Here is a 13,212-nt window from a genome sequence, read left to right on the forward strand (position 1 = left end):
CGGCCGGCACCCCCTGCACCCCCCACGCTACGCCACTGGGCATGGGTCTGAGAAGCATTTCTTTAATCCTGCCACATTCCCTGGGGAAAACTGTGGTTTACCATTGAATAGGAACAAACATCAACCAGACTGGGAAGGAAGCACACTGGAAAGCTTGGACATCTCCTCCTGTGGTGACAAGGACCTCAGCAGCTGCATTTAACCCTTTGATGAAGTGCAGGAGAGCTGATCAGAGATCTCCAGCCATCAGATCTAGTTTTCATTTCCTTTTGCTACTAAGGAGTGGCAACAGCACCTCTCACTTTTCAGAGTTCCCCAGGAAAGAGGGCTTGATTGCTAAACCACTCTGGGAATTGTAGCTCTGGGGGTGGGGGAACAGGGCAAACCACTCTCAGCACCCTTAACAAGCCACAGCTCCCCAGAATCTTTTGGGGGGTAAGGCATGGTTGTTGAAAGTGGTAACATAACCATTCAAATGTGGCCTTAGCTAAATCAGATTTCAGGAAAAACAAAACATAGGACTGACCTACTGGCCAGTCAAGGAAAGGATCCATTCATCCCTCTTTGCAGCAAGGCCAGGCCAAAGGGAATCAATGGAGGATTCAGTCATGATGCAGCCTGGAAGGAAAATACTGTGGCTTCTTCTTCCACTCCAGAGTCTTCAGAAACTCATCAAAATGGACCCCATTAGGCAAGATCTCATTCCAGCTTTAGCCAAGCCTGGTAGAAGGGCCTTCAAAGACAACTGTTCATAAAACTTTGTAAACTGCTTCGAAGCCTTTTTTGCATTAAGCCATACTGTATATTTCCTGCCAACCTAGCAGTTCGAAAGCACATCAAGTACAAGTAGATAAATAGGTACCTCTCTGGCGGGAAGATAAACAGCATTTCCGTGCGCTGCTCTGGTTCGTCAGAAGTGGCTTAGTCATGCTGGCCACATGACCCGGAAGTTGTACGCCGGCTCCCTCGGCCAATAAAGCGAGATGAGCGCCGCAACCCCAGAGTTGGTCACGACTGGACCTAATGGTCCAGATGGCCACTTGCACGCTGCCCTCAGCTTTTTAAAAATGAGGTATATTTTGACCCTGTGTACAAGGCCACGTGAAGGATTGCCTCATAGACCCTTGAGATCAGACACCGTGACCCACTTTTCTTGAGTGTTCTTGAAGATGGGAGGATAGTTCAGCTTCTTGCCTCCTACAGACATACGCCATACCATCCAGGTGCTTGGTACAGCCACCTACTCTGTGGTATTTGTTTAATTACATTCCCCATTTGCCAGAGGGTGGTGTAAGCTAGTTAAAAAGTGTCTCATTCTGTATTCTGCAGGGGTTTTTTAATTAACACGGGTTGAAGCATCCACCCACATCTAAGGCTGGGAAAAGAACATCTATTTCTCAGGGTTACCTCACGAGTTCTGCTCCCATGACCATGAAGGATGGATTTCCTCTCCACACAGTTTGTTTACGCAATAATAATGACTCAAATGCGTGTGAGAGCAGCACTGTGTTGTGGTCAACAGACTGACCTGCAAACTTAGGTGTCACAAAGAAACTCCCTGCTCAGACCAGGACATCTTCCAACCTCCCCAACCCTTGTCTGTCACTGTGGTTTTTCTTCCTGTGTGTTCCCACAGGAGATACTGAGGCACTCCATTCTCCAGGACCATAAATCTACCCAGACCCTTCATGAGTTCTTCCAGTTCAACCATCTTGCTTGATCAGATCCAGGATACTTGCTTACTGGAAGGTTGTGTTCAGACATAACAACTTATATGAGGTATAAAATCATGCACGATGGAGAGAAAGTGGAACAGGACTTATTCATGCAGTACAGTGGTACCTTGGTTCTCAAACGCCTTGGTACTCAAACAACTTGGAACCCAAACACTGCAAACCCAGAAGTAAGTGTTCTGGTTTTTGCGAACCTTTTTCGGATGCCGAATGTGCTCCATTTTGAGGGTTACACTTCCGATTTGAGCGCCACACTTCCATTTTGAGTGCCACAATTCTGTTTTGAGTGTCACACTGAGGTCTGTCTGTTTTTGCTCTTTATTTTGTGTTTTTGTGGTTTTGTTTTTGTGATTGTGATTGTGTGGAACCCAGTTCAGCTACTGATTGATTGTGTGACTGCAGTACATGGTTTATTGCTTTCATTTTATGGATCAATGGTCTCGTTAGATAGTAAGATTCATGTTAAATTGCTGTTTTAGGGGTTGTTTTTGAAAGCCTGGAACGGATTAATCCGTTTTGCATTGCTTTCTATGGGAAAGCGTGCCTTGGTTTTGGAACGCTTTTGGTTTTGGAACGGACTTCTGGAATGGATTAAGTCTGAGAACCAAGGTACCACTGTACATAGTTAAACTATGGAACTCTTCCCCACAAGATGCAGTGATGGCCACCAACTTGGATGGCTTTAAAAGGAGGTTAGACAGATGCTTGGAGGGTAAGACTAACACTGTCTACCAGCATCACTGGCTATGTGGTACCTCTACTGTCAGAAGCTGTATGCCTTTGAATGCCAGGGTCAGCTTACCACCAGCCTGGCAGGGAGCAGTGATTGAGGTTCAGCACGACTGTGGCCAAGCCAGGGTGGTCTTCTGCTCGCTGCACGGCCGGAGGATGATGTCATACCCTCCTCCACCAACCACACAGGTTGCTGGAGCTTTTCCGTGGGGGAGATGAGGGTGTGGCTTGGGTAGTGGACCAAAGGGAAAACTTTCCCCCTCCGTTCAGCTCTCTGGCTATAAAGCCAGCCATGCCCAGGACTCTGTGTCCCAGTCAGTGTTGGATTCCCCCCTCCCCTGCCCCCCCAATACTGCATGTTATGTGGTAAACTTGCTATGGAAATATTTGGTCGCTTTATGTGGGGCCAGGAACAAATTCTCCTTCAGACAAATTGCCTACCTCACAGCAATTGTCACAACTTGTTGGCAGCTACGGCGTTGGGTTGGATCCTTAGTCAAGACGGATGGGTGGGAAATTGGGGCACCTCCAAGAAATTGGGGCACCTCCTTAAAGGGGCAAGGGAGAGATGCTTCAGTATCTGAAGAAGTGTGCATGCACACAAAAGCTCATACCAAGAACTAACTTAGTTGGTCTTTAAGGTGCTACTGGAAGGGATTTCCCAATTTGAGGTACATCAAAGGGTGATCATTAACCCAGGATTCACCCTGCCAAATAATCAACCAGCAGATGGGCTGGATGATTCAGTACAGTACACACACCCAATTCCTGCGCCAAAACCTACTCCCATCTGTAATCAATAAAGCTATGGCCTGTTTAACCCCAATGTGTTTGTTCTGTAGTTTTTCGCATCTTCCATGCCTTAGCCTCCACTGGCTGTGGGCTCACTGGGCCTTGGCCTTCATTTCCTGGGAATCAGGAATGGGGAGAATACTGTTGTAGTCAGATCCTGCTTAAGCGTTTCCCAGAGCTATCTGGCTGATCACTATAAGAACAGCATGCTGGACTAGGTGGACTTTGGGCCTTATCCAGCAGGCCCTTCTTGTGTAGATACAGTGGTACCTTGGTTCTTGAACCTAATCTGTTCCAGAAGTCCGTATGACTTCCGAAACATTCAAAAACCAGGGTGCGGCTTCCGATTGGTGCAGGTGTCCTGGAAACAATAGCCGACAGCCACATCGGATGTTCGGCTTCCAAAAAAAGTTTGAAAACCGGAACACTTACTTCTGGATTTTTGGTGTTCAGGAGCTGAAATGTTCGAGTACCAAGGTGTTTGAGAACCAAGGTTCCACTGTATATGGTTCTGGGTAGCCCTAAGAGTATTATGGGATTCCAAGTACCTTGCATCTTACCTTTTTCACACATTTTGGCTACTAGCATAGAGCTTGGCTTTTGAAAAACGGGGTACGCAGCACTTAGCTAATTGCGAACCACTATCTTAAGCTATATTTGAATCTATGGTGCAACCGCTTTGGAAATACAGTGCACCATTCTGATTGCCTCAACTCAACAATGGTATTATAGAGCTGGAGAAGTTTCAGAAACGGGCGACCAAAATGATTAAAGGGGTGGAGAAACTCCCCTATGAACCATGGTTACAACATCTGGTGCTGTCCGATTTAGAGAAAAGTTGAGTAAGAGGCGTGTAAATGATTGATGGAGTAGTGACAGTGGGTGAAGAGATGATTGCAGGCTTCCCACAGGCATCTGGTCAGCCACTGTGAAAACAAGATGGTGGACTTGATGGTCTGTTGACCTGAGTCAACCGACTCAACTTACATCCTCGAGCTTTCTCCCTCACCCATAATACTAGCACTCAGGGGCATCCAACGAAATTGGAAGTTGGAAGAGTCAGGACATGCAAAATTTAAAGCATTCTCACCAGGTACAGAGTTAAACCATGGAATTTGTTCCCACAAGACGGCTCCAACTTGGAGGGCTTTGAAAGAGGATTAGACTGATTCAGGAAGACTATAGCTATCAATGGCTATGTTTAGTCTTTCCTGATGGAGGTGCCATTCCTCTAAATGAGAAAGAGGAAACATGGTACAGGTATATAAAATGATGTGTGGTCCCGATCTTGCACTTCCCAGAGCCATTTGGCTGGTTCCATGCTTAGCAGTGCCTTGCTATGCACTCATAGAGCAGTCATGACATGACATGAAATTTATTACGGTCAGAGACCAGCTTGAGAAACACAAATGGGACTACAATCCCAATAGCAAAGCAAACATTTAAGACAATATACAACAATGGATTTTAAGTTTAAAAGTGTGATAGGCATGTTGTTGTTTAGTCATTTAGTCATGTCCGACTCTTCGTGACCCCCTGGACCAGAGCACGCCAGGCACTCCTGTCTTCCACAGCCTCCCACAGTTTGGTCAAACTCATGTTTGTAGCTTCGAGAACACTGCCCAACCATCTCGTCCTCTGTCGTCCCCTTCTCCTTGTGCTCTCCATCTTTCCCAACATCAGGGTCTTTTCCAGGGAGTCTTCTCTTCTCATGAGGTGGCCAAAGTATTGGAACCTCAGCTTCAGGATCTGTCCTTCCAGTGAGCACTCAGGGCTGGTTTCCTTCAGAATGGATAGGTTTGATCTTCTTGCAGTCCATGGGACTCTCAAGTCTCCTTCAGCACCATAATTCAAAAGCATCAATTCTTCAGTGATGCTTTTGAATTATGGTGCTGGAGGAGACTCTTGAGAGTCCCATGGACCGCAAGAAGTGAAAGGCATATAAACACATAAAAACTTTAAAATAGATTACCTTAGAGAAATGACCCAAAGTCGCCCGTGGATCCAGGTTTGGGAATTTTCTTAACAAACTAGATTGAGTCGGGGATGGTCTGTGCCTACGGATCTGTGCGCAGAATCTGGCGACAATCCAGGTCATCTTGTGGTCTTTGCCTAACAGGAGAAGATCAAATTTTTGCTTTACCGGGAGGTCAGCAAGCCTCCCCAGCAGGGTGTCAATGGTTTCTCTACATGCTTCATTGTAAAAGGGACATCTAAAAAATATGTGTTCAGGGCTTCCTATATCCCCCAAAGGACAGGCACAAATTCTGCCGTCATATGGGACTTTTTTAAAGGATACTTCCAAGACCGGCGAGGGCAGAGCTGAGCTTCTGGTGAGTGTAAAAGCCCTTCTTGCATTTTTGGATACAAGAAAAAAGAGATATGCTGCTGGTGCAGCTATGTATCTCTCAATTTCTACAATTTTGTAATCGGGGCACCTTAAGAAGTCCTGTTGTCTCTCGGTGTCTATAATTCTTTGCCTAACCATTGCTTTTGCTTGGCCCGAGCCCAGCCTTAGAAGGGCTTGTGGGGCAAAATCCAGTTTCTGAAGAGTGTTCATGACTGCTGTCTGCCTCCCTGCATAGAGCAGTCACTCCTTGCCCTTTTCTGAACCTTTGCCAACTCTACAATAGCCTATTTGCGGTGAGACCTACTTAGGCTGGTGGGCCAGAGAGTCCCTGCATTTGCTGTTGTAAGCCTGAGACTGTGCCCTGGGGAAATTCAGTGCCCCTCCTAGAACATGACCCACAATTCTCTGTTGATGTCAGGCTTCAATTGTAGATGTTGCTTGCTTGCTTGCTTATTCAATTTGGATACTGCCCAAAGACCACAGGGCAGTCCACAACATAAAAATACAATAGGTAAAGGGTAAAGGGACCCCTGACCATTAGGTCCAGTTGTGGCTGACTCGGTTGCAGCGCTCATCTCGCTTTATTGGCTGAGGGAGCCGGCGTACAGCTTCCGGGTCATGTGGCCAGCATGACTAAGCCACTTCTGGCGAACCAGAGCAGCTCATGGAAACACCGTTTACCTTCCCTCCAGAGTGGTACCTATTTATCTACTTGCACTTTGATGTGCTTTCGAACTGCTAGGTTGGCAGGAGCAGGGACTGAGCAACGGGAGCTCACCCCGTCACGGGGATTCAAACCGCCGACCTTCCGATCTGCAAGTCCTAGGCTCTGTGGTTTAACCCACAGCACCACCCGTGTCCCTTTAAAAGTACAATATGAAAACACAAAATACATAATAAACAGAAACAAAACAATAATCCCCACTCCTACAAACAAAAGGCCATAGATTGTTTAACCAGCCAAAGGCCTAGTTTTAGAGAAACGTTTTCACTTAGCACCTAAAGACGTGTAACGAAGGCGCCAGACGAACCTCCCTGGGGGGAGAGTGTTCCACAAATGGGGAGCCATCACAGAAAAGGCTTGTTCTCATGTTGCAACCCTCTACACCTCTCACGGAGGAGGCACATGAAGAAGCGCCTCTGGTGATTATCGCAAGGTCTGAATCAGTTCAGATGGGGAGAGGCGTGCCTTGAGGTATTGCGGTGTTCTGAGTTCCTTGACAGAAAATTCAGTGTGATAAGGGCTTTCTAAAAAAAAAACAAACAAACAGATATGGGGTCTCCCATCAGCCCCAGTCAGCAAGGACCATGCTCAGGGATGGTGGAAGATGGAGTCCATTGTCCTTTGGGGGGGCTGCAGATTCTCCCCCCATTCTCTAAACAAGCACGCCCTGTGCCAGGTAAGGCTTAGTATATTCCTTTTTAAATTTTATTTTTTGTAATGAGAGGTGGGTGTGACTTCTGATGAACGGACCGGGACGCTGGCTTCTCTCTGACAAAATTTCACGGCTTTACGTCAGAACCTCTTAAAAAAATTAGAAGGCAGCTTTCTCAGCTCTGCGTCGCTTCATTCCTTGTGCCTCTGATCTCCCATAGAGGGCGCCAGAGTTCCACTTCCTTGATATGGCGAAGACTACACATGTTGCCTATTCATGAGTGAGTACGCATAATGTACGGCGCGCAACATACTATGTGTGAGGCCCGGGACTTGTTAGTGACACTGACAGATCATTTCTTATCTATGAGATGTGAAGACTGGCCAAATATCAGCATCCATTTGTGTCGGCTGCATGTGCTGGTACACGATCAAATTAGATTGTGGAATGTAAAGGTCATTAAAGGTTCAGCCAATACAGCAAGGTTTAGCAAGCTGGCAAATGACTATCGGTAGCAAGTAAACAGGCAAATAAATTAGATCCCTTTTGGGGAGCAAAGAAGTAGCCCTTCTGGCTAGTGGTGCAGCTGAAAGCCTTCTCTATCCTCTGTCCCAGAGCATGTTTGTGTCTAGGTTGTGGCTTGGAACCAAAGGTCCGCCATCTTGGCTTCTATGATGGAAGAAAGCTGGGGTACAAATGTAAGAAAATGCAATGACGAAACAAATAAAGGAAGCAAATAAAGTTCGGAGATCACTGAGAGCCAGTGTGGTGTAGTGGTTAAGAGTGGTAGACTTGTAATCTGGTGAACTGGGTTTGATTCCCCGCTCCTCCACATGCAGCTGCTGGGTGACCTTGGGCCAGTCACACTTCTCTGAAGTCTCTCAGCCCCACTCACCTCACAGAGTGTCTGTTGTGGGGGAGGAAGGGAAAGGAGAATGTTAGCCGCTTTGAGACTTCTTAGGGTAGTGATAAAGCGGGATATCAAATCCAAACTCTTCTTCTTCTTCACTGTTGTTCAGGAATGGGGTCTCCCAAGCTCAGGGGTCAAAGCCCTCTCTTCCTGGCTCTGGGGACTTCCCACAGATTGTCCTACCTCAGAAGAAATCTCTTCAGGGTCCGGGTCATGCAAGATGCTGAGAGTAGCAGCGGCCAATTATATAAAGCAAGGGAAGGGCAACTATGGCCGCCTGGCCCAGCCAACTGCAAAGGATCATGGGAGCAAATCCAGCTTTTGAAGGATTCACTTGGCTTGAGGCTCTGCACACACAAAGTGCAATTTTGTATATGGTTCCTACATTAGTTTCCAGGTTCAGTATTCTGGTTGTTTGTGTGTTGTTTTGCGCTGCCCTGAGCAAGATCTTGCTGTTGGCTTCCACCTGTCTCAGGAGACAATGGAGGGCTTCTCCCAAGGTGAAGTCAAATGGCTGTGTTGTTGTTGTTGTTTAGTCGTGTCCGACTCTTTGTGACCCTATGGACCAGAGCACGCCAGGCACTCCTGTCTTCCATTGCCTCCTGCAGTTTGGTCAAACTCATGTTGGTAGCTTCGAGAACACTGTCCAACCACCTGGTCCTCTGTCGTCCCCTTCTCCTTGTGCCCTCCATCTTTCCCAACATCAGGGTCTTTTCCAGGGAGTCTTCTCTTCTCATGAGGTGGCCAAAGTATTGGAGCCTCAGCTTCAGGATCTGTCCTGTATGGAGGTCCTGGGATGCCCAGATGACAAGACCCTCTTCTTGGCTTCCCTGATGTGGTCCAAAGGAAAGCAGAGCAAGACGTTTGGCCCCAGCTTGGCTGCAGGAGTTGCTGGAAGGAAGCATACAAGGAGCAATCCGGTTGTATTAGGGACTCAATTCTGGATTTGTGTAGGGTTTACTCCTGAAGATATCCCACAAGGCAGTGAAGCTTTTGGATCAAAGTTCTCCTTCTCCAAGATGGGCTACCTTCCCAGGTTGACAATACCCAGCTGCCCCTCATTTCCCTCTACAGCACATGCAGAAACAGTTAATAATAATAATAATAATAATAATAATAATAATAATAATAATAATAATAATAATTTATTTGTACCCCGCCCATCTGGCTGGGCCTCCCCAGCCACTCTGTGTGGCTTCCAACAAAGATTAAAAATACATTAAAATGTCACACATTAAAAACTTCCCTAAAAACTTGCCTTCAGATGTCTTCTAAATGATGTCAGGCAGTTTTTTATCTGTTTGACATCTGATGGGAGGACGTTCCACAGGGTGGGCGCCACTACTGAGAAGGCCCTCTGCCTGGTTCCCTGTAGCTTTGCTTCTCACAATAAGGGAACGATGAGGGTGGAGACACACCTTCAGGTATACTGGGCCGAGGCTGTTTAGGGCTTTAAAAGTCAACACCAACCCTTTGAATTGTGCTCGGAAACATACTGGGAGCCAATGTCGGTCTTTCAAGACTGGTGTTATGCGGTCTCGACAGCCACTCCCAGTCACCAGTCTAACTGCCGCATTCTGGATTAGTTAGCCCCACATAGAGCGCATTGCAGTAGTCCAAGCGGGAGATAACTAGAGCATGTACCACTTTGGCGAGACAGTGTGTAGGCAGGTAGGGTCTCAGCCTGCATACCAGATGGAGCTGATAAACAGCTGTCCTGGACAGAGAATTGACCTGCACCTCCATGTACAGCTGTGAGTCCAAAATGACTCCCAGGCTGCACACCTGGTCCTTCAGGGGCACAGTTACCCCATTCAGGACCAGGGAGTCCTCCACAGCCGCCCGCCTCCTGTACCCCCAAAACAGTACTTCTGTCTTGTCAGGATTCAACCACTAAAGCAACTAACATTCTAATAATAATCAGGGTGGGGGCTTTTTTCAGATGGAACTCTGAATTGCAGAGGGTTGGACTAGATGACCCTTGGTATCCCTTTCTACTCTATGATTCTGTGATTCAATGATTACCACTTAAAGGTCTGGCGAGGCATAAGGCAGCCTCCTATGTCATGTAAGAGATGACATTTTTCAGTTTCAGAAATAATAATAATAATAATAATAATAAGCTAGGGGTCCTCTGTCACAAGTTGGACAGACCCCAATGCATGGGTGGTTTGCTGTGCCAGCCTGTTGAGTCACTGGTCACGCAAGCCTGACGTCAAGCTCTGAGGGAGAAACTCTGTTGCTTTCCTCCCCACAGCTCTGCAGCTTCACAAAGGCCCGGGGAGGGAGGCGATATTACACACGGAGGTTATTCAGTAACACGTGGAATGCAAATCTACCTTGTATCTCCTTGAATCAGGAACATTAATTAGTCATGACGAGAATGCATAATTCTATTTACAGTGCGAGGCGGAAACAGCTGCCGAGGACATTTCTGCCTCCGATAGCTGCGCCTGCTGTTTGGGAGTGAAAAAGGAGCAAGGAAGAGGAGCAGTTTCATTATTCATTTGGCCTTCCTTCTTCTTGTTTCCCACGTGGACAACCCAGAAGAAGAAGAAGAGTTTGGATTTGATATCCCGCTTTATCACTACCCTAAGGAGTCTAAAAGAGGCTCACAATCTCCTTTCCCTTCCTCCCCCACAACAAACACTCTGTGAGGTGAGTGAGGCTGAGAGACGTCAGAGAAGTGTGACTGGCCCAGGGTCACCCAGTAGCTGCATGTGGAGGAGCGGGGAAGCGAACCCAGTTCACCAGATTACGAGTCCACCACTCTTAACCACTACACCACACTGGCTCTCCTTTGTGCAGGGGCCAGAACATGGGCAAGCCAGTCTTGCATAAGAACATAAGAAGAAGAGCTTGCCTTGCTGGGTCAGGCCAATGACCTATCTAGTCCAGCATCCTGTTCTCACAACGGCCAACCAGGTGACTATAGGATACCAGCAAGCAGGATTCGAACACAAGAGCAGCTCTCTTCTCCTGTGATTTCCAGCAAGTGGTATTCAGAAACATTGCTGCCTCCAACTGCGGAGACAGAACATAGCCATTATGCCTGGCAGCCATCAATATCCCTCTCCTCTATGAATGTATCTGATCCTCTTTTCAAGCCATCTAGTTTGGTGGCCCATCACTCCATCCTGTGGGAGGGAGTTCCGTAGTCTAACTAGGAAGATTTTCTTTGATCTGAATCTTCCAGCATTTGCAGGCCTCAAATGACTTCTGTGGTATGATGGATCATTATAAGAGAATATATTACTCATGAAAATAAACAAAAGAAAATGAAAACAAACAGTGCGCTAGGTAGATTAAGAGATAGATGCATGATGGGGTGACGGGAAGTCATTAGAAATGCAAGAAGAACTTATTGTGATTGGATGTAACAAATATTGCCATTTCCTTTTCCTTTTCCTGGACAAACCTTTTGTTTATTGTTTCCTTTTCATTTCAATAAAGCATTAAAAATATATATGAATCTTCCAGCATTTGGCTTCAGCAAATGTCCACAATTTCTAATGTTATGAGAGAGGGAAGAGAAAGAGAGAGAAAACCTCTATCTTTTTTCTCCATACCATGCATAATTTTATAAACTTTTATTGTGCATTGTTGAAGAAGAAGAAGAAGAAGAAGAAGAAGAAGAAGAAGAAGAAGAAGAAGGGGAGGAGGAGGAGGAGTTTGGATTTGATATCCCGCCTTTCACTCCCTTTAAGGAGTCTCAAAGTGGCTAACATTCTCCTTTCCCTTCCTCCCCCACAACAAACACTCTGTGAGGTGAGTGGGCTGAGAGACTTCAGAGAAGTGTGACTAGCCCAAGGTCACCCAGCAACTGCATGTGGAGGAGCGGGGAAGCGAACCCGGTTCACCAGATTACGAGACTACCGCTCTTAACCACTACACCACACTGGCTCTTATATAGCCTACCATTGTAAAGGCTTCATCAAAGCTTTGGGTCCCAGAATATGGTCTGAAAGCACATGGGGTCAGTGCCTGGATGCTTTGGCCTCTGTGATGGAAGAAAGGAGTGACAGAAGTAAAAGAAAATACTTTCCCCCTCAAAACACATCTATGAGGGCACTAAAATTAAGTTCCTGGGCTGCTCCAGATATTTTGAACCAGTCTGGGTGAGGATAGCTGTGCTGGCCAAGGTTATTGGGCGCTGCATTTTGAAGCACCTGAAAGGCACCTGCTTGAGAAAGTTGCCATTCACATTTCCCTAAGCGAAATGCAGATTGCCGTTCACGAAACTAAACCAAGACTGTCCCAATTTAAGTAAGTAATACAAAACCATTGTGGCTACGGTGTTTGAATAATTCAGGTCTTCTTGGAACAGGGGTGGGGAAAACACATCTATTTTTTCTGGTAGTCTAAACATATATGGGATGAGCTGGGGAGTTCTGTGCCATTTTCGCCTCCCCCCAATAGTCTTTGGTACCATCAGTCTTGGAGTATTGAGGGTCAGGCGAGTATTAAACTGTGCTTGATTTACAATATTTCCAAGAGCAGAAGTACTAAACATTCCTATCAGAAAATGGCATGTTGTTTTTGTTTAGTCGTTTAGTCATGTCTGACTCTTCGTGACCCCCTGGACCAGAGCACGCCAGGCAGTCCTGTCTTCCACTGCCTCCCACAGTTTGGTCAAACTCATGTTAGTTGCTTCAAAAACACTGTCCAACCATCTCGTCCTCTGTCGTCCCCTTCTCCTTCTGCCCTCCATCTTTCCCAATATCAGGGTCTTTTCCAGGGAGTCTTCTCTTCTCATGAGGTGGCCAAAGTATTGGAGCCTCAGCTTCAGGATCTGTCCTTCCAGTGAGCACTCAGGGCTGATTTCCTTCAGAATGGAGAGGTTTGATCTTCTTGCAGTCCATGGGACTCTCAAGAGTTTCTTCCAGCACCATAATTCAAAAGCATCAATTCTTCGACGAACAGCCTTCTTTATGGTCCAGCTCTCACTTCCATACATCACTACTGGGAAAACCATAGCTTTAACTATACGGACCTTTGTTGGCAAGGTGATGTCTCTGCTTTTTAAGATGCTGTCTAGGTTTGTCATCACTTTTCTCCCAAGAAGCAGGCGTCTTTTAATTTCGTGACTGCTGTCACCATCTGCAGTGATCATGGAGCCCAAGAAAGTAAAATCTCTCACTGCCTCCATTTCTTCCCCTTCTATTTGCCAGGAGGTGATGGGACCAGTGGCCATGATCTTAGTTTTTTTTGATGTTGAGCTTCAGACCATATTTTGCGCTCTCTCTTTCACCTTCATTAAGAGGTTCTTTAATTCCTCCTCACTTTCTGCCATCAAAGTTGTGTCATCTACATATCTGA

General features: G+C 46.5%; 1 long non-coding RNA gene across 3 annotated transcripts in view; it reads right to left on the bottom strand.

Annotated features, from left to right (window-relative positions):
* LOC309378889 overlaps positions 1–13,212 on the bottom strand; it is a 111,694-nt gene that overhangs the window by 10,268 nt on the left and 88,214 nt on the right. The window contains exon 1 of one of the 3 annotated variants that reach the window (XR_014172257.1): positions 527–771. The exons of the other annotated variants lie outside the window; for them this stretch is intronic. This is a non-coding gene — a long non-coding RNA (uncharacterized lncRNA). Of the gene's footprint in view, positions 1–526; positions 772–13,212 lie in introns of those variants that run through there. 3 annotated transcript variants of the gene reach the window in all.

Source organism: Podarcis melisellensis (genome assembly GCF_964234715.1).
Source record: "Podarcis melisellensis genome assembly, chromosome: 10".
In the NCBI taxonomy this organism is placed as follows: Eukaryota; Metazoa; Chordata; class Lepidosauria; order Squamata; family Lacertidae; genus Podarcis; species Podarcis melisellensis.